The sequence below is a fragment of the Dipodomys spectabilis genome, unplaced genomic scaffold (assembly GCF_019054845.1).
Source record: "Dipodomys spectabilis isolate Male_0828 unplaced genomic scaffold, ASM1905484v1 ptg000235l, whole genome shotgun sequence".
Lineage (NCBI taxonomy): Eukaryota > Metazoa > Chordata > Mammalia > Rodentia > Heteromyidae > Dipodomys > Dipodomys spectabilis.
The window spans coordinates 4,041,067-4,064,258 of NW_024870912.1; the positions used below are offsets into that span (position 1 = coordinate 4,041,067).

General features: G+C 43.2%; 1 protein-coding gene across 4 annotated transcripts in view; it reads left to right on the forward strand.

Moving 5' to 3' along the window:
* The window catches only part of Ptprm (protein tyrosine phosphatase receptor type M), an 845,793-nt gene that overhangs the window by 785,943 nt on the left and 36,658 nt on the right, over positions 1–23,192 (forward strand). The gene's annotated exons all lie outside the window — the stretch shown is intronic.

Sequence of the window (23,192 nt, forward strand, 5' to 3'; positions counted from 1 at the left end):
GTAAGAAACAAAGAGGAGAGAACAAGTGGCCTGGTGAGGCTTTGTGAAAGCTGAGCAGACTCAAGAGACTCAGGACTTACTGAGGGCAGGGAAGAGTCTGCAACCCCTTTGTGAAGGGAGGTAGAAGTAGAAAGCAGATGATGTTTTTGGTTGTTTGTCTTAATAGGAGGTACACTGAAGGGTGTGAATGATATGTTCTAATTAGCATTGCTGAAAAACAGTTTGGGCAGTGCACAATAGTGCATTTGCTCATCTATGGTCCCAGCTACTCCAGAGTCTGAGGTAGGAGAATCACTTGAGCCCTGAAGTTCAGGATCAATCTAGACAAGAGAATAAGACCTTGTCTCAAAGGGGATGGTGGAAGAGAGGGGAAGAAGGAAAAGAAAGGGAAAGGAAGGAAGGAGAGGAGGAAGGAAAAACGGAGGGAGGGAAGAAAAAAGTTAGGTTGACCATTGAAGAAGGTTCAGGAAGGCAAGAGAAGCATGAACAGAGGCTAGAGGTTAGAGTGAGATCTATCAGAGGCAAGTTTGAGAAAAGGTGTTGGGAGTTTGAGCAAAGGTGTTGATGATGCGGATGTTATTAGTGACAGGGTACCAACAAGGAAAAAAGAAAAGTTAAATATGTGCTAAGCTTTGAGCTAGATAGGGGGTATCCAGATGAAAAGATAAGACTTCAAGGACTCTGCTATGAGCCAGGTCAGTAGTATGCTAGATAGGAAACCAATGGCAGTAGAATAGTGTCTGTGTGGCAGAAACAACTGTAGCATGTTCTTCTTGGAGGAGTGAATCGAAGGAGAGAGACAGAGCATTACCTAGGAAGAGGAAGGTAGTGAGTATAGCAGTTGTGTGAGGATGAATGTATGGTATGGGGTTTCTATGCATATGTGTTGAGTGATGGGGTAGTGTATTCATCTGTTTTCTCCTTATTGTCATGAAATCCCTGAAAATATCCTTTATAAAGAACAGACACTGTCTTAGCTCATACTTTGCAAGGCTGTGCGGTAAAGGCTCTTGCCAGGGTCCCCTGGGACCTATCACAGCATGGCAGGAGTGCCTGAGTAATCCTGCATCTCTCCCTCTCCTTATAAAACCACTCAAATTTAGTGTTGGGGACTCCATCCTACTCTACTTTAACCACTTCCCAAAGACTGGACACATACCTGTAAATTCCATAGTGGGATTAGGTTTCTACCCTTTTCGTGCCATAAAGATTTAGTGATTAAACCCCTTTAAGACTGGGGAGGATTAACTATACTCAATCCATAATGAGTAGACTGAAGCATAACTGAGGGTCTGAACAGAAGTAATAGGAATCAGAGATTTAAAGTATAAGAAAAAAAGCAACGAGTTACAGGAAAGTCAGAAATAAGATGAGGAGAGTCCTTCAGTGAACAAACAAATGCTACCCACCAATCTAATGTGGACAGTCACCAAAGGCTTGGACTGTAATGGTACATTAAGCCTACACCTGGGCACAGGAGTGGAAAGCCAGACAAAGTGATTAAATTCTATAAGAAAGGTTTCAGAGTGCCCGAGGAGTTCATAAAAGGTACTTTATCCAGGCTTGGAGTTCTAGCTGGAAAGGATTGTCAGGTCATGCTCTCTGAGCAAATAGTGCATAGACTAAGAACACATAGCGAAGAGGGAAAAAAAAGGGTGTTGCAGACAGAGACCACCACAGAAGCTTCTAGAAATGTTACAAATGTGAACCTGAGTTAAGGGAAGTAGGGAGAGGGCTAGTAAGCCTCATCGAAGAGAGCTGGGTATGCCACATCAGGAATTGGCCTTCAGCTTGTAAACAACAGAGAATCCCCAAATGTTCCAGTGCTGGTGATGCTTCTGAGACAGTAGCTCCCTAAAAGCAGAAAAACAGCCAAGGACTTGATAAGAAAAAGTCACCGGTAACCTTTTTTGGCCTCTGTAGCTTCAGAGGGATGACCTATCAATTTACTCTGGTTGTATGCAACTGAAATCAGTTTTGCTTAATTTAAGCCAAAGGGAAGTTTGTGGGAAGAATACAAGGTGCTCCAAATGTTGATGTGAAGAATAAGGCTTACAAACTGAATGGAAAGAAAGCAACAGCTTGTAAGGGCAGGGAAGTCTGTGGGTCTCACAGCCACACAACCTGGTCAGGTACTGTGGTAAGAGGATGGGCACTAATTTTTTTCTCATTGTGCTCAGGATGGTACTGAAAATTCAGGCCTTGGAATTGATGCCAAATTTACAAATAATGAGAACAGGGATTTGTTGGTTTTGTTTAGTTTTTGTTGGTTTGTACAGTATTGGGAATTTAATTAAAGCCTCTCGCTTGCTAGGCAACAGCTGCACCACTTGAGCTATGGCCCAAGACCAAGGAGAAAACAAGATTTGGAAGAAAAAGAAGGGAAGGCTTATTAATTTTGCCAGGCAAAATGAGCTACAGTTTCAAAAGCTACAGTCTTATTCCCAAGGGAGGATAAGCAATTTGGGCTTCCAGATGACTTCAGGCCAGAGGGTGGTCTTGAGTCTGTTCTTTTTCTGATGTACTAACCTTACTCTTCAGAAGTATATCTCTTGCTATATTGGGTGTTCCTTCATTTCCTGGGTCAACAAGGTAAAGAGATAAGCATGGTGATCTCACGTAAGAGATGTGGAAGAAAAAAAGAAAAGAGAAAAAAGACAAGAAGGTCTGTTGAAAAACTTTTAAAACAGGGCTGGGAAGGTGGATCAGTGGTAGAGTGCTAGCCTTGCATGCATGAGGCCCTGGGTTCAATTCCTCAGCACTACATAAACAGAAAACACCAGAAGTGACACTGTGGCTTAAGTGGTAGAGGGCTAGCCTTGAGCTGAAGAGCTGAGGGATAGTGCCCAGGACCAGAGTTCATTCAAAAAAACTCCATGACCAAAAAAAACACAAAAAACAAAAAAAAACTTTTAAAACATATAATTGAAAGCAGGCTGACTATTTAAAACATAATTGAAAGCAGGCTAACTAATTAGGCTAACACTATATAGGTAGGAAGGGTGGGTGTCTGTTTTTGTTAGAAGCATTTCGAAGACATAGTATAGGGCTCCCCAGGATTGGTTTATGTGCTAATCCCTTATCTCTAAATGGAAAAGCTACCCCACAATAAGGGCATCTCTCAAGGGTACATTGGAAATGATGCACGGATGAATGGACACACTCACCACAAATACTGAGCACAGAAGATGGTCTGGAGAATCAAGGGAGAAACAGTGAACACTGAGTGTAGACTTGTCAGAAACTTAACTATGAAAGGAAGAAAAACTAATAGGGCCACACCAGTGAAATGCCTCAAATCATAGGGTGTCTAGCAGTTAGAAACCTATAAACTGTGTGTGTGTGTGTGTGTGTGTGTGTGTGTGTGTGTGTGTGTGTGTGTGTGTGTGTGTGTGTGTGTGTGTGTGTGTGTGAAAGGGGGAAACTAGAAATCTCAAAAAGGAAACAGTAATTGAGTATCCATCAAGGAAACATAGGAGAGGAACCAGAGTATAGATATTCCACTGAGCCTTATGATATCTATCTCTAAGTCTGCAGAGGAAAAGCAGAAAGAGTCATACTTAAATAAGTTTAACTGAAACACAAACCACAAATTTGTATTGGCAACCCCGTGAGAACACCAGCGTTCCCTGACACTGCACTGGAAGGCTGAGAAACTGAAGTAAATTGGAGAAAGCACTCTTAGGAAGGACTGGGGAAGGGGCTAGTCTGGAATAGGAGCCTGCCTTCTCCTCTCTTGGGGAGAAGATGAAGAAGGGATAGATCTAAGCAAGACTGGAGCTGATGGCAGCCAGATGTATGAGGATTGGAATCCTGTGACAGGACTGTAGTCCTCAGGAACTAGAGGGGTGGCTCTGGGACTATGAATCTGGCACTGTGAGTTTGAAGGTGAAGAACTGAACCAACCAATTATCTCTGAGCTCGCTTGAATTTCACATCCTTGAAAGGAAGGGAAATTGGCCAAATAAACCCTAATATTCTAAAAGAAGAAAATTTTCATTGTTTACATTCTGGGTAAGAGTTTTACATGAATACCCAGTACACCTACACACACAGATGCTTTACACAACTTGATGCTTTACATACTCCACAGCAGTAGAAAGTGCACAGTAGGAAAAAGCCAACCACTACTGCTTTCACACATGTATATATGCATTTCCTAGCAGATCTAGAATGGAGTGGTGTGGTGTGATCAGTTACCATAGGCAGTGCTGTCAGTGATTGGTATTTTAAGTAGGCTTTATTTTTATTTATTTATTTTTATTATTTATTTTTGTTGGTCGTGGGGCTTGAACTCTGGGCTTGGGCGCTGTTCCTGTGCTCTTCAGCTCAAGGCGAGTGCTGTACTGCTTGAGCCACAGCACTACTTTCGAGTGATTGGTATTTTAAATTATATAAACCAAAAAAAAAATTCAGGTTCTCCTTTAATTTATAGAATTTTTTTGCTAGTACAGGAGTTTAAAGTTTTTGTGCTTTCTTTGCTGGTAATGTACAGATAGAGTCTCTGAGACTTTCCTGTCCTGGCTGGCTTCAAACTATTATTCTTTGGCTCTCAGCCTCCTAAATAGCTAGTATGACAGGCATGAGCCACAGCACTCAGTTTATTTATAGACCTTCTTTTGAAAACAATCAAATGTGACAATAATAATCTCTGATGTTGAGAGAATATACTCTTCTCAAAAGTTCTCAAGATTGCTTATAACAAGCCATTGGTATATCAACCAGCACAGCAAATCAATCATATCCTTAAAGCATATTTATGTTGTTTTACCTGAGGCTCAGCTGTACAAAATCTATTCGTTGCTTATAGTGGGCAAGTTGTCCCAGGAGAGAAGATAGCTTCTTTGGATAACTTTCACAGAAGTACTTATTTTACTCAAACTATGAAATCCTCAAAGAATCCTCATTCCATGCCTCAATCTGGCTTGGATAACAGACCTGCTTACTTGAAAGATATCCAGTGGTGGAAAGGAACAATTGCTTAAGCAATTCTATTTAACAAGAAACTCTTCATTGACTACTGAATTACATGGTGCTTTTGAAAAATGTGGCCTAAAAGAAAACACACATTCTCAGACTAAAGCAAGGGGAAAAAAAACATATAACTTTATTCTTAAATCTTGCTGAAGGATTTATTCCTACCTTAGAGATGACCCACTTTGTCTATTGAAAGTGTATCCCTTTCCTAACAAACTAATTTTTTTGTCAGTCCTGGGGCATTTGTCCCTGAGCTTTTGCTCAAGGCTAGCACTTGAGCCACAGCGCCACTTCCAGCCTTTTCTGTTTATGTGGAATCAAACCCAGAGCTTCATGTATGCTAGCCAAGCACTCTACCACTAAGCCACATTCCCAGCCCTAAAATTTTTTTAAATTAAATACGAAGTCCTACATTTTTCTGTGCTAGAACTAGGGATTGAATGCAGAGCCTCATGCTCCCATGGATTTTTTGCTCAAGGATGGTGTTCTTCTCCTTGATCCACACTTCCACTTCCTACGTACTACATTTTATAACCTCAACTCATGACATTTTCTGTATAAAATTTCATATCTGAATTGCTTCAGTAAATTTCATTCTGATAGTATTCTGGCAAGTAAATGTATACATAAACACATTTACATATACACAGATATACACATTTTTATTAGGGCTCTTCCCCACCCTCATATTTGTTTATATGAGTAGCCAGATAAAATCCTGCTGACAACTTTCCTATTCCCAAAATTTGATAAATTATTCTTCCTAAATGTAGCTATCTCTCTCTCTCTCTCTCTCTGTCTCTCTCTGTCTCTCTCTCTCTCTCTCTCTCTCTCACACACACACACACACACACGCATGCATGCACACACACATACATACACATGTCCTTACCTTAGTTTTGGAAGTGGTTGTCACTTTACTGTGAATAGCAGTCTGCTCTCTGTTCTAAGCTCAGGCCACCACCTCTCTTTCCTGACTTCTGCTTGAGCTGTCAGTGATTTGCTGTATCTGCCATGGGGGAGACAGGCTTGGGTCACATCTTTCCCTCATACTGCTTATGTCTATGCTATTGTCAGTGTTAGAAGCCTAAACCCTTCAGAGCACTTCTCCCTGGCACGCACGTAACTAGCCAATATTCAGGGGCAGTGTTGTGCCACAATGTCTCCTTGGACCACGTAGATGGCATAGGTCCCTTTGGATTTGAATGAAGCTGGACTATGCCTAACATGAAGTATTTTTACTTTATCTGTTATATGTGCATGCAGATACTTATCATTGTGTTGGGTACAGGATTCACAGGTATGTAACTATGTATGAGCATTATGCTGTATTAACCTAGGTACCTATAGCACTCTTGCTATCCAGGTGTATAAGTACATTCTGTGATGTTCTTACCATAATGAAATCACCTAACACATTTCTCAGAATATGTCTCCATTGTTAAGCAACATATGACTCAGGTAACCTCAAAACTTGTTTTAGGCCAGGAAATACAAGAGAGGACTTTTCATTACATTTGCAGTCTAATTACTCTCTACAACATGTGCAAGAAGGAAGTGGAGTTGTGACTCAATGGTAGATGGTAGAGTGCCAGCCTTGAGCGAAAGCTAAGGGACAGTACCCAGGCCCCAAGTGTAAGCCTCAGTACCAACACACACACACACACACACACACACACACACACACACACACACACACACACACACACACACACACACACACACACACACACACACACCAAGAAATCTTTGCAACCATGTTGACCTCCCCTGCCAGCCCCAGGCTTCAGGGAGCAGAGGCCACATTTCCTCCATGCACACACACACACACACACACACACACACACACACACACACACACACACACACACACACACACACACACACACACACACCAAGAAATCTTTGCAACCATGTTGACCTCCCCTGCCAGCCCCAGGCTTCAGGGAGCAGAGGCCACATTTCCTCCATGAATCCCAAAAGCCAGACACATGGGAAGGACTGGGAGAGAGTAAGGAAAGGAATGGAAGAATAATTACAAAGAAACATGTGAGCTGATGCCAAACAGCTGATTGGATGAAAGGGGAATTTCCATTTGCTTCTCTTTCCCTTGTTTTTTCTACATGGGGAGAACATGTTTGCATTTACAGTCACACATGGATAAGTAATAGATTAATTATGGATGTGAATAAAGATCATTGCAGCTCTGTTTGAAGTGACAGAAAAATATCCTATATGATTAACCCTTCTATATTAAGTTTCTGGTAATTCAACCTAATCTATTATGTCTCTTTAAAAAAAAAAACATTCCTTTTCTCAATATCGATGAATTTCAAATCAGGCTTTGGAGACAATTCCTGCTGTGCTGTAATTCATCGTGTGCCTCTGTACCAGTCATCTCTCATATTGCCACAGTAGAAGGATGATTGGAGATCAAAGCAGATTTGTAGGTCTGAATAACAAGTGTCTCTCAGGATGCTCTCTGGACTCCCCAGGGAACTACAGGCTGAGGGTGTACATCAGGTCTTGAATATTCTTAGGCTAGCTCATGCAGATGTCTTGGTCCCATCTGTGGTCACCCTTGTCAAGCCCTGCTACTTGCCTGTGACAGACACTCTGTATTGCCAGATCTCAACAGTTCTAGAAAATCTTCTCCACCTGGATGTTGGTCAGTTTGCCATTTAATTGGCTTGAGCTGGATCATCCTGTCACCTCTACTTTGGTCTGCCATGGTCTTGTGGGTACATGTAGGTGGACCCTACCTCTGTGTTTATAAAGTGCCTGAGAGGGTGGGAGACCTTCATTAGCAGATGGCTACATGCACCTAGGGCCAGGTGCATCCCAGCTTAAGAGCTTTTATAGCACAGCCCCAGTCAAGCCCCTACCTGCTGGGGCAAAGCACAGATGTAGTTTCTTGGTCCCATCATTGGGCACAATTTGGAAAGGTCTCAAAGTTGTAGTAGCCCTCCTCTGTTCTGCTTACACAAGCACATGAAAAGTCAATCTTCTGGGGTTGCCAAGGTGGCTCAGTTATAGAGTGCTTGCCTTGCATGCATGAGGCTTCAGGTTCGATTCCTCAGCACCCCATAAACAGAACAAAAGTGGTGTTGAGGCTCAAGCGCTAGAGCTCTAGCCTTGAGCTGAAGAGCTCAGGAACAGCATCCAGGCCCAGAGTTCAAGCCCCACAGCTGGAAAAAAAGTCAACCATTTCTACTCTGCAGACTGCAGGTAAAAGTCCTATTCTCAAGCAATAAGTGATATCCTTGCCTAAATACAGGATCCTTTTTCCTCTTCTCTGCTTTCCAAGTCTGCTAAGTTAATCTTCTGAGCCCTTGTTCTGCCTTTCCCTGAAGACTTAGGGTTATCTTGCTAAGTAAACACATGAGTAAATGCCAGGGCTTCCTAGGATGACTGGACCAAACAGCAAAATAATCCAGCGAGCAGTTTTGTTGTCTTTCTACAACTTTCTCCAGCTTAACAGAGTGGTAAGACAACAGCATCACTAGTTTCTTTAATTAAGGAAATAAATAAGGCAGAATGTAACTCAGGAAGCTGCGATCAAGCAGAATTCACTGTTCCAGAGCTTTGTCCTGACAGTATCTCCGCTTGAAGTCCAAAGGGGGACAACAGCTTTTGATTTACCCTGCTAGCCCATTTCTCTGGGACGAAGTTTCCAGAAGTAAAAATGTATATCAGCTCTAGACCAGCAGTGTTGACAATCTACTTAAAGAATCCCTTCATACATGAAAAAAAAAAACAAGTGTGAAAATCACTTCCTGCACTCCATTATAGGCTTGTAAGGAACATGTGTGGAGGTGACATTATTTGGATATCATGGGAGTACTACTAGTTGCTGTTGACCATCCGCATCCACAGGACCTATGGCGCGTAGGGGGAAAACACCTGCATTAGAAGGGGGGTTGATCCCATGGCATCCTTGGCATCCTCGAGTGGCCCCTCAGAAACTTAAAGGGCAGGTGCTGAGGGTTCGGCCGCTAGTTCTATAGCTCCCTCCTCCTCTTGATCATTCTCAGGTTCTGCAAAAGGAACCTGGGAAGGGGAGGATGGGGGAGGAAACATTTCTCCTTCCAAGTTATCTCCCTGAAAAACCGGGGGGGTACCTTTTCTTTTCCTCTTAGTTTCTTTTTGTAAGTCTAGGGGGCTAGATGGAGTGGTGCCCATGGTTTCCAGTCCCGTCAGTTGTACAGTCCAAAAAACAAGCGGTACAAACAAGACACACGCAGGCCTGACAGTTACGAAAAAAAGCTTACAAAGTGGAGATCTCCCGAATTGGTCTGCTGACTCCTGTCATGGCGGGGTTCCACACCCACACCCCACAGCAGACGGAGCAGACCCACAGTGGGTGAGTTGGGCCTCGGTTAGGAGGCCCTCTTGGTCAGTTCCGGCCCAACACCGAACCAACCCCTGCCCCACAATTCACACGGCAGAGTTCCAAGGACCCCGCCCCACAAGAGGATCTGGGACAGCTCCCAGTTCCTCCAGGGTTGTCATGCAAGCGCTCCGCTTCGACAACCCTTTACACAATACGAATCGGAGCGGCCATCCTCACAAAGGAAAACGAAAGTACAAACAGACAAACAACAGGACAAGACAAATTAACAAAAACAGCGCTGTTTTACCTTTGGAGTCTGAGGTCTCAGGGGTCTTTGGGGGGATCCCGGACAAGCCCCCACTAATATATTGTGCCCTGGTCGCAGGACCCCCACCAAGAAGACCACCGGGAGTCAGACTTTACAGCTGTTTTAAGGTTTTATTTAAATGGGCTGCAGCTCAGGCCTCGTCCTACACTCCGACAGAGGAGCCTAGGAAGAGAGCCCTGAGCTAAGGATTTGCAGGGCTATAAAGGCACACAATCAACCAGGTGTTTGGATTACCACCACATGTTGCTCTGCTATACAGAATTTGCTGATCTTAGGTTTAAACAAGCAACAAGTGGTCACTGCCTCAAGTACTTTAACCCTTCACTAGGTTACAGAGGTGCACTGGTTGCAACCAGCCAGTAAGTATAGGAAACAGGCAGTCTGGCTATCAGGATTCCATTGGATTATTTACTAGGAGTTACTCCAAAGAAAAATAGTCAGAAATGGGAAAGCCACAGGAGGTCAGAATGCATAGAGAGAATTTCTTCTTAAGAGACATTTCAAAGCCTGATGCTGGATTTCTGCCTTAGCTTTGGACTATTGACTTTAGAACAGAAATAGTTCTTATCACTTAAAATTATAGACAGATAAATCTTTCTTCCTGGTTTGGCTTGGTTTTGCCTGCTCATCCTCCTCCTCCTCCCTTTCCCTTTCCTCCTCCCCTTCCACTTCCCTCTTCCCTTCCCTCTTCCTTCTTCTCTCTCTCCACTTTCCCACATTCCTACCCTCTTCCTGTCCCTCCCTTTCTCTTCCCTTTCCTCTTTTCCTCTTTCTTTCCCCTCTCTCCTCCCACCCCCCCTTCTACTCAGGCTGATCTTATAACTCATCATCCTTCTGCTTCATCTTATTGTCAGCTGTACATCACCACATTTGGCCAGATAATTCTTTATTCTAGAGTAAAATGGTACACTTATTTTCTGCCCCAAATGTAGCCTTGCTTTTGAATTGTAAAAAAAAAATGCAAGCTCAGTAGTGAATTTGTAGTTGCTTTAATCCAGTCAACTGGTTGAATTATGTACATTACATACTTAGGGGTACTTACACAATATTTGGTCAAGGATTAGGTGGCTCGTACATTTTAGTTTACTTCCAAGCCTTCCAAGGCTCTGTTTACAAATTCCTGGTAGATAACCTATGGAAAAGGCACTGGAACAGGTAGAGGTACTTAGGCCCAACTTGACCATGGCCTTGAGTAAATGTCGTTGTTGTTGTTTGTATCTTTTACCCTTAGAGCCATTTACTTCCCCAGAAATTCACTGTGATGAATGACAAGTGTGTACCCCAAACTATCCCTGAGTAATTTAGCCCAGATTATTATTTCAGAAGCTAAAGTTCATTGTCTTCTCAGTCCCAGCATAGACCAAGAAGTGCAAGTCCTAGTCCTCTTCTACATGCCTAAAAAAATTAATCTTCACAACAATGATTTAATTACCCCTTTTTTATAAGTAGAAAATGTGGAACCAAGAGGTTAGGTAACATGCCCAAGGTTACACATAGCTAACTAAATTTCCTTATATGCTTAGAGGCTATAAACAAAGGAGCAATGGAACTCTGATGGTAGTGGGGCTTGAACTTGGCCTGGGCACTCTACCAAATGACTCACAGCTCCACTGTTGGCTTTTTTTGGTTAATTGGAAGTAAGAGTTTCATGACATTCCTGCCCAAGCTAGCTTCAAATCCAGATCCTCAAATCTCAGCTTCCTAATAAGTAGCTATGATTAGAGGAATGAACCATCAGAACCTAGTTATAACTGTTTTTTAAGACAATAAAATTGATTTCTAGTGTTATAAGGTGAACCATCCCAAAAGCCACATTTTGAAATATGAAATATTGGAGTCTTTATTATACAGTTAACAGGTTGCAGTCAGCCAGTTGTTACAAAGGCCTGCAGCATGCAAATACATATAACACAGCTAGGAAACATGCTAAGGAGGAAAGAAATAACATAAATAATACCAACAAGCCAATTCAGCTCCAATGGAGAGCTGAATTGGGACGCCAAGATTACTGGAGATGAACCAGGAGACAGGACACGGGACAAGACCACAGAGATGCATATGGTATGCTATAATGGCGGCTAGGCTGGTCTGGGCCTAAATAGGGTAGGCACAGGGGGCAGATCCACAGGAAATTCCCAGTCCCAGGCACTGGACTGATAGGTTCAGTAACCTATCAGCCAAGGGCCCGGCCCTGCCTCCAGGGATTCAAACAGGCCTATCACCTAGGAGGCAGGGTGTTTCCCTCCCCCAGCATGAAGACAAGATGCCAGTCCCTACAATCCACTGTGAGGTCAATATGATACAGGCCAGACCTGATCTCCTTACTTCACTAAAACCAATCTGAAAAAGGAATATTTGAAGCCAGGTGCTGGTGGCTCACACCTGTAATCTTAGCTACTCAGGAGGCTGAGATCTGAGGATCGTGGTTCAGAGCCAGCCTAGGCAAGAAAGTCCATGAGACTTCTCTCCAATTAACCACCAGAAAACCAAAAGTGGGTCAAGTAGTAGATCACTCACCTTGAGCTGAAGAGCCAGGGACAGCACCCAGGCCCAGAGTTCAAACCCCACAACTAACCAAAAAAAAAAAAAAAAAAGAGGCTGAAAGCTGAGAATCATGGTTCAAAGGCAGCCTAGGCAGAAAACCCAATACCCCTATCTCCAATTAACCACACAAAGGCAAGAAGTGGAGCAGTGGCTCAAGTGAAAGAGCCTTAGCCTCGAGGAAAAAAAAAAACTAAAAAGCTAAAGAGACAAGGCCCAGTCCTTGAGTTTAAGGCCCAGACTTGAGAACATTTGATAGTAACACAGAGTGGTATAATGGGAAGAGGACTGGCCCTCAGGAAGAAGGCTTGAGACTCATTCTAGCTTTATTACAGTCTAGCCACAAGATCTTATATAAGTCACTGAACCATTGTAGACCTCAGTTTCCTGGTTTGCAAAAAAAACACACTAGACTACCTGGTTATTTTAAAGTATTCTGATTCCCACAATGATCCAGGCATATGACTTTCTCAAATGTCCTCCTTATCCACCCATGAAACCACATTTCATCTTGATTGTCTCATTTGTGGTATCATCTCCCTTAGGAAACTTTGCATCCCTTTGGAAATAGCATTCTTCTGGCCACCAATTGCAGTTTTCATTTTTAAATTAGTTGTAATAAACATTCACCTGTGCCAATCCTCTTCTACATGCCTAGTATAATTAATCTTCACAACAATGATTTTATTACCCTCTTTTAATAAGTGGGAAATGTGGAACCAAGAAGTTAGTGTAAGGTATATTAAATAGGTAGGTTTCATTAGGTAACCTGTGAAGAAAAGAAGTTTATTTACCCAACTGCTGCCCATCCCCGCCCCACCCTTGGCCGCCTTGCATGGTGGACAGGCATGGCCAACCCCAGGCCAGGGACGGGAAGAGGTGTGGCCAGGTGAGGGAAAGGTATGGCCACACTGGATCCATGTGTGACCTCAGGGCCTGCGACCCTCCTATGATCAGACAGGAGGTGTGAGGGAGATGTGACCAGGGGTGACCCAGGATATGATCTAGCAGGAGGAGGAGGTGACTGCTTCCAGGGTTACCAGCTACCTAGGTAACACAGACATTGGGTGGAAAGTTAGTCAAGAGGTAGGGAGGTGTCTACACAGGGCCAAGGTCACATAGCTAACTAAATAAACTCTGGCTGTGACCCCAGATATACATCTGAGCCAGAACAGTCCTGTGACTTGTGCAAGGTCAGTGTTACCATGTGAATTATCAGAAAAGCCACATTTTGGAAGATGGAATCTTGAAGTCTTTATTACATGGTTAACAGTCTGCAAGCAGCCTGTTGTTACAAAGGCCTGCAGCCCCCAAATATACATTATACAGTTAGGAAAAAGGCCAGAGAGAAAAGAAAGAACAAAAACAATACCAGTAAACCAATTCAGCTCCAATGGAGAGCTGAATTGGGACCCCATGATGACCAGAGACAAGCCAGCAGGCAGGACACAGGACAGGATCACGGAGACACACGTGGCCTGGTGGTTAGGCACCTGTGCTCATCTGGGCCTAAAGAGGGTCTGGTCAGGAGGCAGGGTCACAAGATGCTTCCAATCTCGGGCACTGGACTGACAGGTTCAGCGACCTATCAGCCAAGTGCCTGCCCCTGTCTCCAGGGATCCAGGTATGCCCATCACCTGAGGGGGTTGGGGCATCACCTTCCCTGCACCTTGAAGACAAGATAACAGCTACATTTCTCTAAAGCAGAGCCCTTGTAGCTCACCTTGAGCTAGGCATCTGCATTTAAAAGGATGGCTTGTCTTACCTCCAGGCCTTGGAGCTGGGTGGACAGCCCCCCCCCCCCCCCCCGCTTCCCCATCTCCTGCGTAGGCAAACACCAGGAGGGCTGCAAGAAATTATCTAGGTTCAGCCACTTTACTTCCATAGATGAAAACTCTGACCCTGACACATGTGAAGACCAACAATAGGAGAAAAAAAAAGGGATTTTTGTGCGCAATAGATGGGTCACATATTCTCTAAGAAATATACTCTCAGAGGTACCTTGGGCCTGGATTTGCATGCTAGCAACATTACCATAGTTCTAAAGATCTCCAGGAATCTTATTTCAATAATAATCTTCAAAGTCCATGGCCACACTCTATTGTGCTTTATGATGGCAGGACTCCCTCCTTTGTCAGGAGGACTTGAATCTTGGAACGGCTAAGAGTCAAAGCGAAATCTCTTCAATAAGGGAGAAAACACATAGTCTGGATAAGTGCATCTCTTGATTGTCTAGCTACAATTGGCATGTGCTGCTGCTAGTTGGTTAAGCTTTCATCCAAATGAAGTAGAGAGCAAAGGAGCAAGACAGATTTCTCTCAAGTTTGTGAGGTGATGCTTAAAAATCCCTTCAAAGGTATCCGGCTGTGTGTTTCTTATACTTGCTGAAAACAAGTGTGGGTATGAATGTGCCCTTGGGTTCATTAGAAATACTGGATGATCTTGAAGTGATAATATTAATTAATAGATTAAATTTCAAAACAGAAATCCAGAACCAGGCGCCAATGGCTCACACCTGTAATCCTAGCTATTCAGGAGGCTGAGATCTGAGGATCGCAGTTCAAAGCCAGCCCGGGAAGAAACATCCATAAGACTCTTATCTCCAGTTAATCACCAGAAAACCCGAAATGGTGCTGTGGCTGAAGTGGAAGAGTGCTTGCCTTGAGCTGAAGAGCTCAGAGACAGCACCCAAGCCCCACAACCGGCAAAAAAAAGAAAAGAAAAGAAGAAAAGAAAATCCAGTAGCCTTGTGTGATGGTAGGGGCTAGGGGTTTATACAAGAACCTAAAGGCATGAAAGAGAAATTTCCTGATCCTTGAAAGTTATTTTCCCAAACTCACATTATCCAGACCTTAATTATTATCCAGTGCTTGATTTAGCGCTGGTCTTGGCAGACGTCAAGAATGTTGCCCAGAGGAGCTCCCCACTGTCCAGCCAAATGAAACACATCTGGAAAGAAAAACCTAGGAAGCCTTAAACTAAACATGTATGCATGCACATGGGTGTGCACACCCATGCGTGTACACACATTTTTCACATTCTCCTTAAGACAGCAATAGCTTATCCCACATTATGCATATGTTAAAAGGTTGGTCTTTGGCCTGTGGTGCTGGGTGTATGTGGTAGAACCTTTAAAGGCAGGGCCTAGTGGAAGGAAGTTAGGTAATTAGGAATGTGCCCTTAACAGAGTGTGGAAGTCCAGCCTCTTCTCCCTGGCCTTGAGCTGAGCATATCTCCTCCACCATATACTTTAGCCATGGCAGGCTGCACCTCCACAGGGCCAAGACACCAGGAATTAAAATCTCTGAAGCTGTGAGGTAAAGTAAACCCTTCTTCTCTCTCAAGCATGTGTGATCTCAAGCATGTGTTCCATGACAGAAAACTGAGTAAAGCAAGTGAGACACACAAAAGGCAAATACATGTCTATCTTACTTCATCTCGTTGAGACAGAAGCAATCTATATTTTCAGGATACTTAAATGAGCTATGTTCTTGTCCCTTAAGACACCTATGTTTTGTTTTTTGGAATACAATGAGTCTGGATTTTCGAAACAAAGTCAGCAGTTGCTCTTTGCCAGGGTCTGTGTGGCAAGTGCTTCAAATAGCTGTGTTTTTGCTTCCTCCAATTATCTTCATCAAACCTGTACTCAGTAAGTAAACCCAACTACTGAACTTAGTCATTCTCTCTTTAGCTGTGTCTTTCAAAAAAAAAAGTTTGTTGAAAATTCTTGCCAAATCAAAACTTAACAACTACCTTTTTCTTTTTTCCCTCTTCTACCCTTTTTAAATTGTGTTTATTAGATCAGGGGTACTATGGTACCCCTAACTTAAGAGCTAACCATTGAGTTTCTTAAGACTTCTGAATCATGGGCTTTTTCAGCAAAATGAGTTCCCATACTCTATCTGGACTCTTTTAGAGTCCAGATCACAATATTAGTGTAGCCATTTGAACAGCAGATTCAAGTCATAGCATCCATATACATATATATATATATATGTTATATAGAGAGAGAATATAGAGAGAATATATAGAGAGAGAGAATAGAGAGAACTCATTGAGTTCATGTCAGAAAAAGACATTCTTAATCCCTAACACCCTGGCCAACATAACAAACTATGTTACCAGAAAGTTTAGGGCAGCTAAACAACCTTGACAATCTTTCCATCTGGAAAGAGAAGAATTCAGACAAGATGTGAATATAAGTAAGGGTGGTAGCAAAGTTTATTAGAAAAAAAAATATTAACTGGAAAGAGAGCTGTGACATGGACATGCCATGGAGAAGATAGCAATTTAACCTATGTCTGCCATCTTCATCATTTTTAGCTGTTTTCCTCATAACAGAGCTTGACCTGGCATTGTTAATTGGATGGCTTTCTGATTGGTGGACCTCCTTTCTGTTTTCAATAAGATTGTAATGCCAAAGATTTACCGTCCTGTTCTTACTTCTTCATGATTTTGTCATTCTACTTCCTCATTCTTCTGTAGCTCCCTTGTTCCATTTTGTTATCTGGGAGGTTTTGTTTTCTCTGCCTTTCCTGTCATCTGTAAGTTCTATAAGCCACAATTATCTGATTGGCTGCTTTTCTACTGTCAGTAGTTTGGGGTTGGAAAAATGGGTGAGGTCAATCCAAATTGGATAGATAGGACTTGTCATACCTGCTTCTCATTCTTTCTATCTCTACCCATTGTTGCAGTTTGCAGATTTTTACCATTTCAAAAGAGAAGATAGATTCAAATAACCCCTCCTTTGTTTCTAATCTTATAACTTAGCATCCAGAAATAGGTGTGATGGGAGGGGAACTTAACTGCTTTTGTCAGTTTATTTCCTTGGCTTTAACTTGATATTTCTTTAAAATAGTCTCTCCATCTAGCTATCCTGTCTTGCACTGGATAATCCCCTGAGGACCTTTAGGAAACTAGGAAAGTCTCTGACCCACACTAGAAATTGAGATTTAACTGGCCTCAGCTTTGATATTTGTTTAGCCATACCTCACAAGTGTTTCTAATGTGTAGGCAAACTTGAGAACCACTGACATAATGTTCAAACCCTGTGGGATAGGAAGAATCACTACCCTTCTTGACAGGTGGACTTGAGATTGAGCAAACTCCAATGTATCCTCACTAGGCTCACATCAGTCCAGTCCTTTTGTTTAAAGCCTTGCTGCTCAGTGTAAGTTCCAATCCAGAGCATCACCCCAAAGTGTTAGAAATGACTCTGCAAGTTTTTCAGTACTGTAACTTCAAAATCCCGGAGTTAGTTATACTGCTTTCTGTGCTGCTTCATATTTGTGAGTTTCAAAGCCCCAAATGATCAGCCCCTGTGGAACAGGCCCTGTAGCCCTCAGTGAAGGAATGTGCAGGTAGCGAGGCTCAGTACTGTTTGCTTGATTGATGTCCTGATGTAACCTGTGCTAGGGCACCGAGGTAATTAGACAATCCTGATAGAGGCCTCTCTTTCCCGGCTGGAGACTGTAGCTTTGTGTGATTAGATGAGTGAGAAGCAGAGCCTACACTGCAAGCTGGGCAATAGCATGGGACTGTAAGAGACAACTGAGCCTGGCGCAGGATCAGAAGAAGCAGCATCCAGTTATATGGTGCCTGCACTCAACAGGCATCTCAAAAACGATGGCTTCGGCATCTGTCTGTTCAGAGTCAGGATAGGAGGTGGCTGTAAGCCCTAGACACTCCAGGCATACAAAATCTCCATCCAGAGAGAAATAAACATCCTTCATCTTCCTGTGCCATTGTCTTTAGGAACAGTAATAACTTGACACAAGTCCAAGCAAGTTAAAAAAGATATTAAAAGGAACCCAATTTAGAAAGGTTTTTAGTAGGCTGAAAACAGATGTGGCAGACCATTTCAGGATATTCTGGGAGATGAGAAGGGGAGGACCAGCTTTGAAAGTGACTCATCCGCCTCTTCTGAGCCCACCCCACCAGGTGCCTTTGCGTAGGAGGCGCTCTGCCCAGGATGCGTTCTGGAAGGAAGCACCCCGGGCTTCCGCTGTCTTAACTACTGCAGCAGCATCCATCCGGCCCAGGCAGCCAGGGTACTCAGCAGTGCACAGCCTAATGGCTCGTTCATGAGCTTTTCATGAACTTCGTTGGGAAAACAGCTGCAGCACCTGTTGGCCCCATATGCCACTTAACCTCCAACTGCCCCTAGAGACTGATCATCAAAAGAAGGGGGCCTGGGTAGCCCAGATCAGATTTCAGATGGAAACTTCAATGAACACTAGGAAATGGAGCTCACACATCATCTCTGGAAGAAATATATCCAAAGAGGAGCTAAGTCTGAACCCTCAGACCATGTAAGGGCTGCTTCTCCCACCCCATTCCAACACAGCAAATGCCCCTTGTTCCCTATGGATTGAAAATCAGAGCTGATGGCTCAGCAGTAGAGCTCCAGTCTAGCAAGTGTGAGGCTCTAAGTTCAGACCCCAGCTTCAGACCCCACTAAAAATGAATGAAAGGAAGAAAATTGGAAGGAAGGAAATCTGAGAGCGGGGAGGGTAAGATGTCTAACAGAAGAAAAGGCAAACATGTAAATGCCCTGCATCCATTGCACCCTGAGGTTAGTAAATTCACTTGTTACCAGATGCGCCAAAAATAAGACATTTTTACTAGGTAAGCTATCCCTACTATAATACAGATTATAACTATTGGTGTTTTGCTCTGTCAGAATTTCCAGAGAAATGCATGCATTTTGTAATTGTCTGTGCATTTTGTAATTTCAAAACTGCACAGATGTAGCCAGGTATGGTGGCTTTAATGATGCAACTGCATCATTAGAGAGGTGAGGGTCATGAGTTCAAGGCTAGCCTGGACTAAAAAAAACTAGACCCTGCCTTAACAAAATAAAGAAAACATGAGTAACACACATATTTGCTGTAATTTTTAGCTCCTGCTTATTTAATTGAAGACATATAAAAATAAAGGCAAATCTGCAAATACAGAGCAGGGTCCAATATGTACCATGTAAGCACCTTTGTTAATTAATGTTATAAGGTGAATCATCCCAGTAGTCACATTTTGAAATATATAATATTAGAGTCTTTATTATAGTTAGCAGACTGTAGGCAGCCAGTTGTTACAAAGGCCTGCAGTCCCCAAACACACATAACACAGCTAGGAAACATGCTAGAGAGGAAAAAAAGAACAAAAACAATACCAACAATCCAATTCAGCTACAATGGAGAGCTGAATTGGGATGCCATGATGACTGGAGACAAGCCAGGGGACAGGACACAGGAGAGGATCACGGAGACACTTGTGGCATGGCATAATGGCGGCTACACTGGTCTGGACCTAAATAGGGTCCATATAGATCAACAGGAAATTCCCAGTCCCAAGCAGTGGACTGACAGCTTCAGTAACCAATCAACCAAGCACCCACCCATCCCCCCCAGGGATCCAGGCAAGCCCATCACCTAGGAGGCAAGTGATGGGCAGTGGGGTTTCCTTCCCCCAATGAAGACAAGATGTCAGACCCTATCATCCATCATTTAGCCAATATGGCTCTGGCCAGACCTGACCTCCTCATGTCATTAACATTGGAAAAGTATAATGCTAGACATCCTATAGATGAAATTATGGTTGCTGACAAGTCAGATATCTTCGTATATTGTTGTAAGGTGAGAATTTAGAGAGGCCACATTTTGAAAGAATCAAATCTTAGAGTCTTTATTAGAGCACTACAAGTCTGCAGGCAGCCAATTGTTACAAAGAACTGCAGCCAGCAAATACATCAACAGTTAAGAAACAGAACAAGGAAGGCCAGAGAGGTAAGAAAGAACAAAAACAATGCCAACAAACCAATTCAGCTCCAGTGAAGAGTTGAATTGGGACACCATGATGACCAGAGAACAGCCGGGAGACAAGAGACAGGACAGGAACATGCATGGCATCATGGCTCCTGTGCTGTTCTGTGCCTACATAGGGTCAGGCCATGGTGGGCAGGGTCACACCTCCAGTCCCAGGCACTGGACTGACAGGTTCAGTAACCTATCAGCCATGTGCCTACCCCTGTGTCCAGGGATCCAGGAACACTCATCACCTGAGGGGTGGGTCACATTCTCCTCCCCACCATGAAGATAAGATGCCAGACTTCAAATGGATATACTCAGGTTCCACCAGAACTTTTCTATCTAGGGAAGAGAAGCCTTAACCTTCCATGAAGGGTATGCTTAGAGGCTACTGAGAGGCTGCTAATTCAAGCCATTTAAGGAGTTAGTCAATGCAGAATCAGAGCATTCTCTATAGGCAAAGCTTTCCTACAGCTATGACATCTGCATTTCTCTGAAGCAGAGCCCTCCTAACTTACCTTGAGCTAGGCATGTATTCAATGGATGGTCTCTCTCACCTCTAGGCTTTTCAGCACTGGGTGTAGAATTCCCTCCACCTAGCAAGAGGCACCAGGATGGCTGTAAGAAATTACTTAGACTCAGCCTCCTTACTTCAGTATTACCTCATTTCAGACTTCCTATACATCTGGGAAAGGAGAACTTACAGATCTGTCTTACTCTAGGATGTTTTATATAGTTCAATGGTATCCATAACGTGTATTCCTGAGATATAAATAATCCCCTTTGATAAAGTCACAAGATAATATCCCCATGTAAGAGTCTCCCATAGGAAACTAAAACCTGAATGAAGGCTGCCCACATTTGCCTTCTGTTTCATCTGTCATCAGCTAATGTTTCTGATGTATGTCTTGTCAACTAAGAATCATAAGGCTTACCTAAAATTGCCAGAAAGTCTCATAAGGAATCAGATACAATAATGAACAGCCGCAGGCCATATTGGAAACCTTTGCACTACAGGTGGTATTCTGGAGATGTTCTGGAGATATTTTGGGCTCACATTCGTTTGTGTGGACTTTTCCAGTCTAGGATTTTTCTTTCTATATTAATCCTGCATTTCACCAAAAAATGCATCTCATGTATCTACTGCATATTTGACATGTTCAGGACATGGTGATTAGGTGCTTCAGACTCTGCACATATAAGTGAAACAGCACCTCGAGTCTGCTGGCTGGTAATAAGTAACTGCCCAGCATTGTAACATGAATATCATCCTGGCTCCAAACAAATTCATTTCATCAGGAAATCAGTGTTTACATTTTTTTAGAGATAAGATTTTGTGGCATTTGAGATATATATTAAAGAATGGAAAAACTCTTCAACTGGACTGAAGTATGTAGGTGGGAAGAAAACATTCTAAACAGAAGGAATGGCTTGTGTGGGAGTTTGGATCCTGGGATCTGTTTGGGCATTAGGACAAACTGTCCTTGAACATTAAAAATATAAGCAGACAGAAAGGAGAGTGGCAACAGAGAAAGCTAAAAATACATGTTGTGGCCAGATTTTTCAAGTGTCTTTACATACAGCATGAAGAATGTCTATTTAATTTTTTTTCTTTTTTGGTCAGTCGTGGGGCCTAAACTCTGGGCCTGGGTGCTGACCCTTGAGCTCTTCAGCTCAAGGCTAGCCCTCTACCATTTGAGCCATTGTACCACTTCCGGCTTTTTCTGCTTATGTGGTGCTGAGGAATCCAACCCAGGGCCTCATGCATGCGAGGCAAGCACTCTGGCCACTGAGCCACCTTCCCAGCCCCTCTCTATTTAATTTTGCAGACAGTAGTTAGGAACAGGAGAGCCTTGAATAGCATTAGGAATTCCGCTTGGGAGGCATTTGCTGGTGTTCAGCTGTGTAGAATACCTGTGCAGGAGGGCCCCAGAGCCCAAAATGAGTTTGTGGCAGGAGGAATCCAAAGTGGAAAACAGACCAGGTATCCAAGGCTCATACTTATAATCCTAACTCCTAGAGGCTGAAAGCTGAATTGTCCCAGTTCAAAGCTAACCTGGGCAGGAATATAAGTAAAAATCTTATTGCCAATTAACCAGCAAAAACAAAACAAAACAAAAAAAGTGGAGCTGTGGCTCACGTGATACCAGCCTTGAGCAAAACAGCTAAGAAACACCATCCAGGCCCTGAGTTCAAGCCTCAGGTCCAATACCTCCTGCCCCCCAAAAATGGGAAATCAGATCTGCAAGACATTTCCAAGACCTTCTAGTCTTGGCAATGCTATGATTTGGGGGAGAAACACTGGCCAGATTTTGTGCTTAGGTGACAGGAAATTGCAGTGGCATTAACAAAAGTCAGCAAGAGAGTAATAGATGTGGGACCAAGAGTTCTCTTTAAGACATTTTGCTTTTGAGGATATCCAGGGGGCAAGTAAACAGTCACACAGAGAACTTGTGGAGCAGTTAAAAGCCATCTATAGAGATGCAAAAACAGGAGAAGGTAGAACTACCAGCAACTTAGGAGAAGCAGAAAAAAAGTCAAACATAAAGACTAAGGATGGCTGCACATCCCTGTCTAGCCTCTGCATCTAGTGCCCACCTCATCCCAAGTTTTACTAACATCTGGAAGTTCTACTCAATTAAAAAACCTTAATAGGACAGACAAAGCCAGCTTAGGCAGGAAGGTCTCTGAGACTCATATCTCCAATAAACTACAGCGCTGTGGCTCAAGAAGTAGAGGACTAGCACTGGTCTCAAAGAAGCTCAAGGACAGCACCCAGGCCCTGAGTTCAAGACCCAGGACCAGAAAAAAGAAATTGCCAGGTCCTGGTAGATCACGCCTATAATCCTAACTACTCAGGAGGCTGAGATCTGAGGATTGCAGTTCAAAGCCAGCTCAGGCAGGAAAGTCCGTGAGACTCTTTATCTCCAAATAACCACTCAAAAACCACAAGTGGCATTATGGCTCAAGTGATAGAATGCTAGCTTTGAGCTGGGACAGCACCCAAGCCCAGAGTTCAAGGCCCACCACCAACCAAGAAAAAAAAAAAAGAAAGAAATTATGGGATGGGCCAAGTCTAACAAATGCCTTCTACTTAAACATTTCAGAGGTATCAGATAATGTTAAAAGAGTATGTTCATTTCTTTTCAATTTTTGTCTATTGAATTTGCTTGTTTTAAAATGAACCTGTTTTTCTAACTTAGGAAAC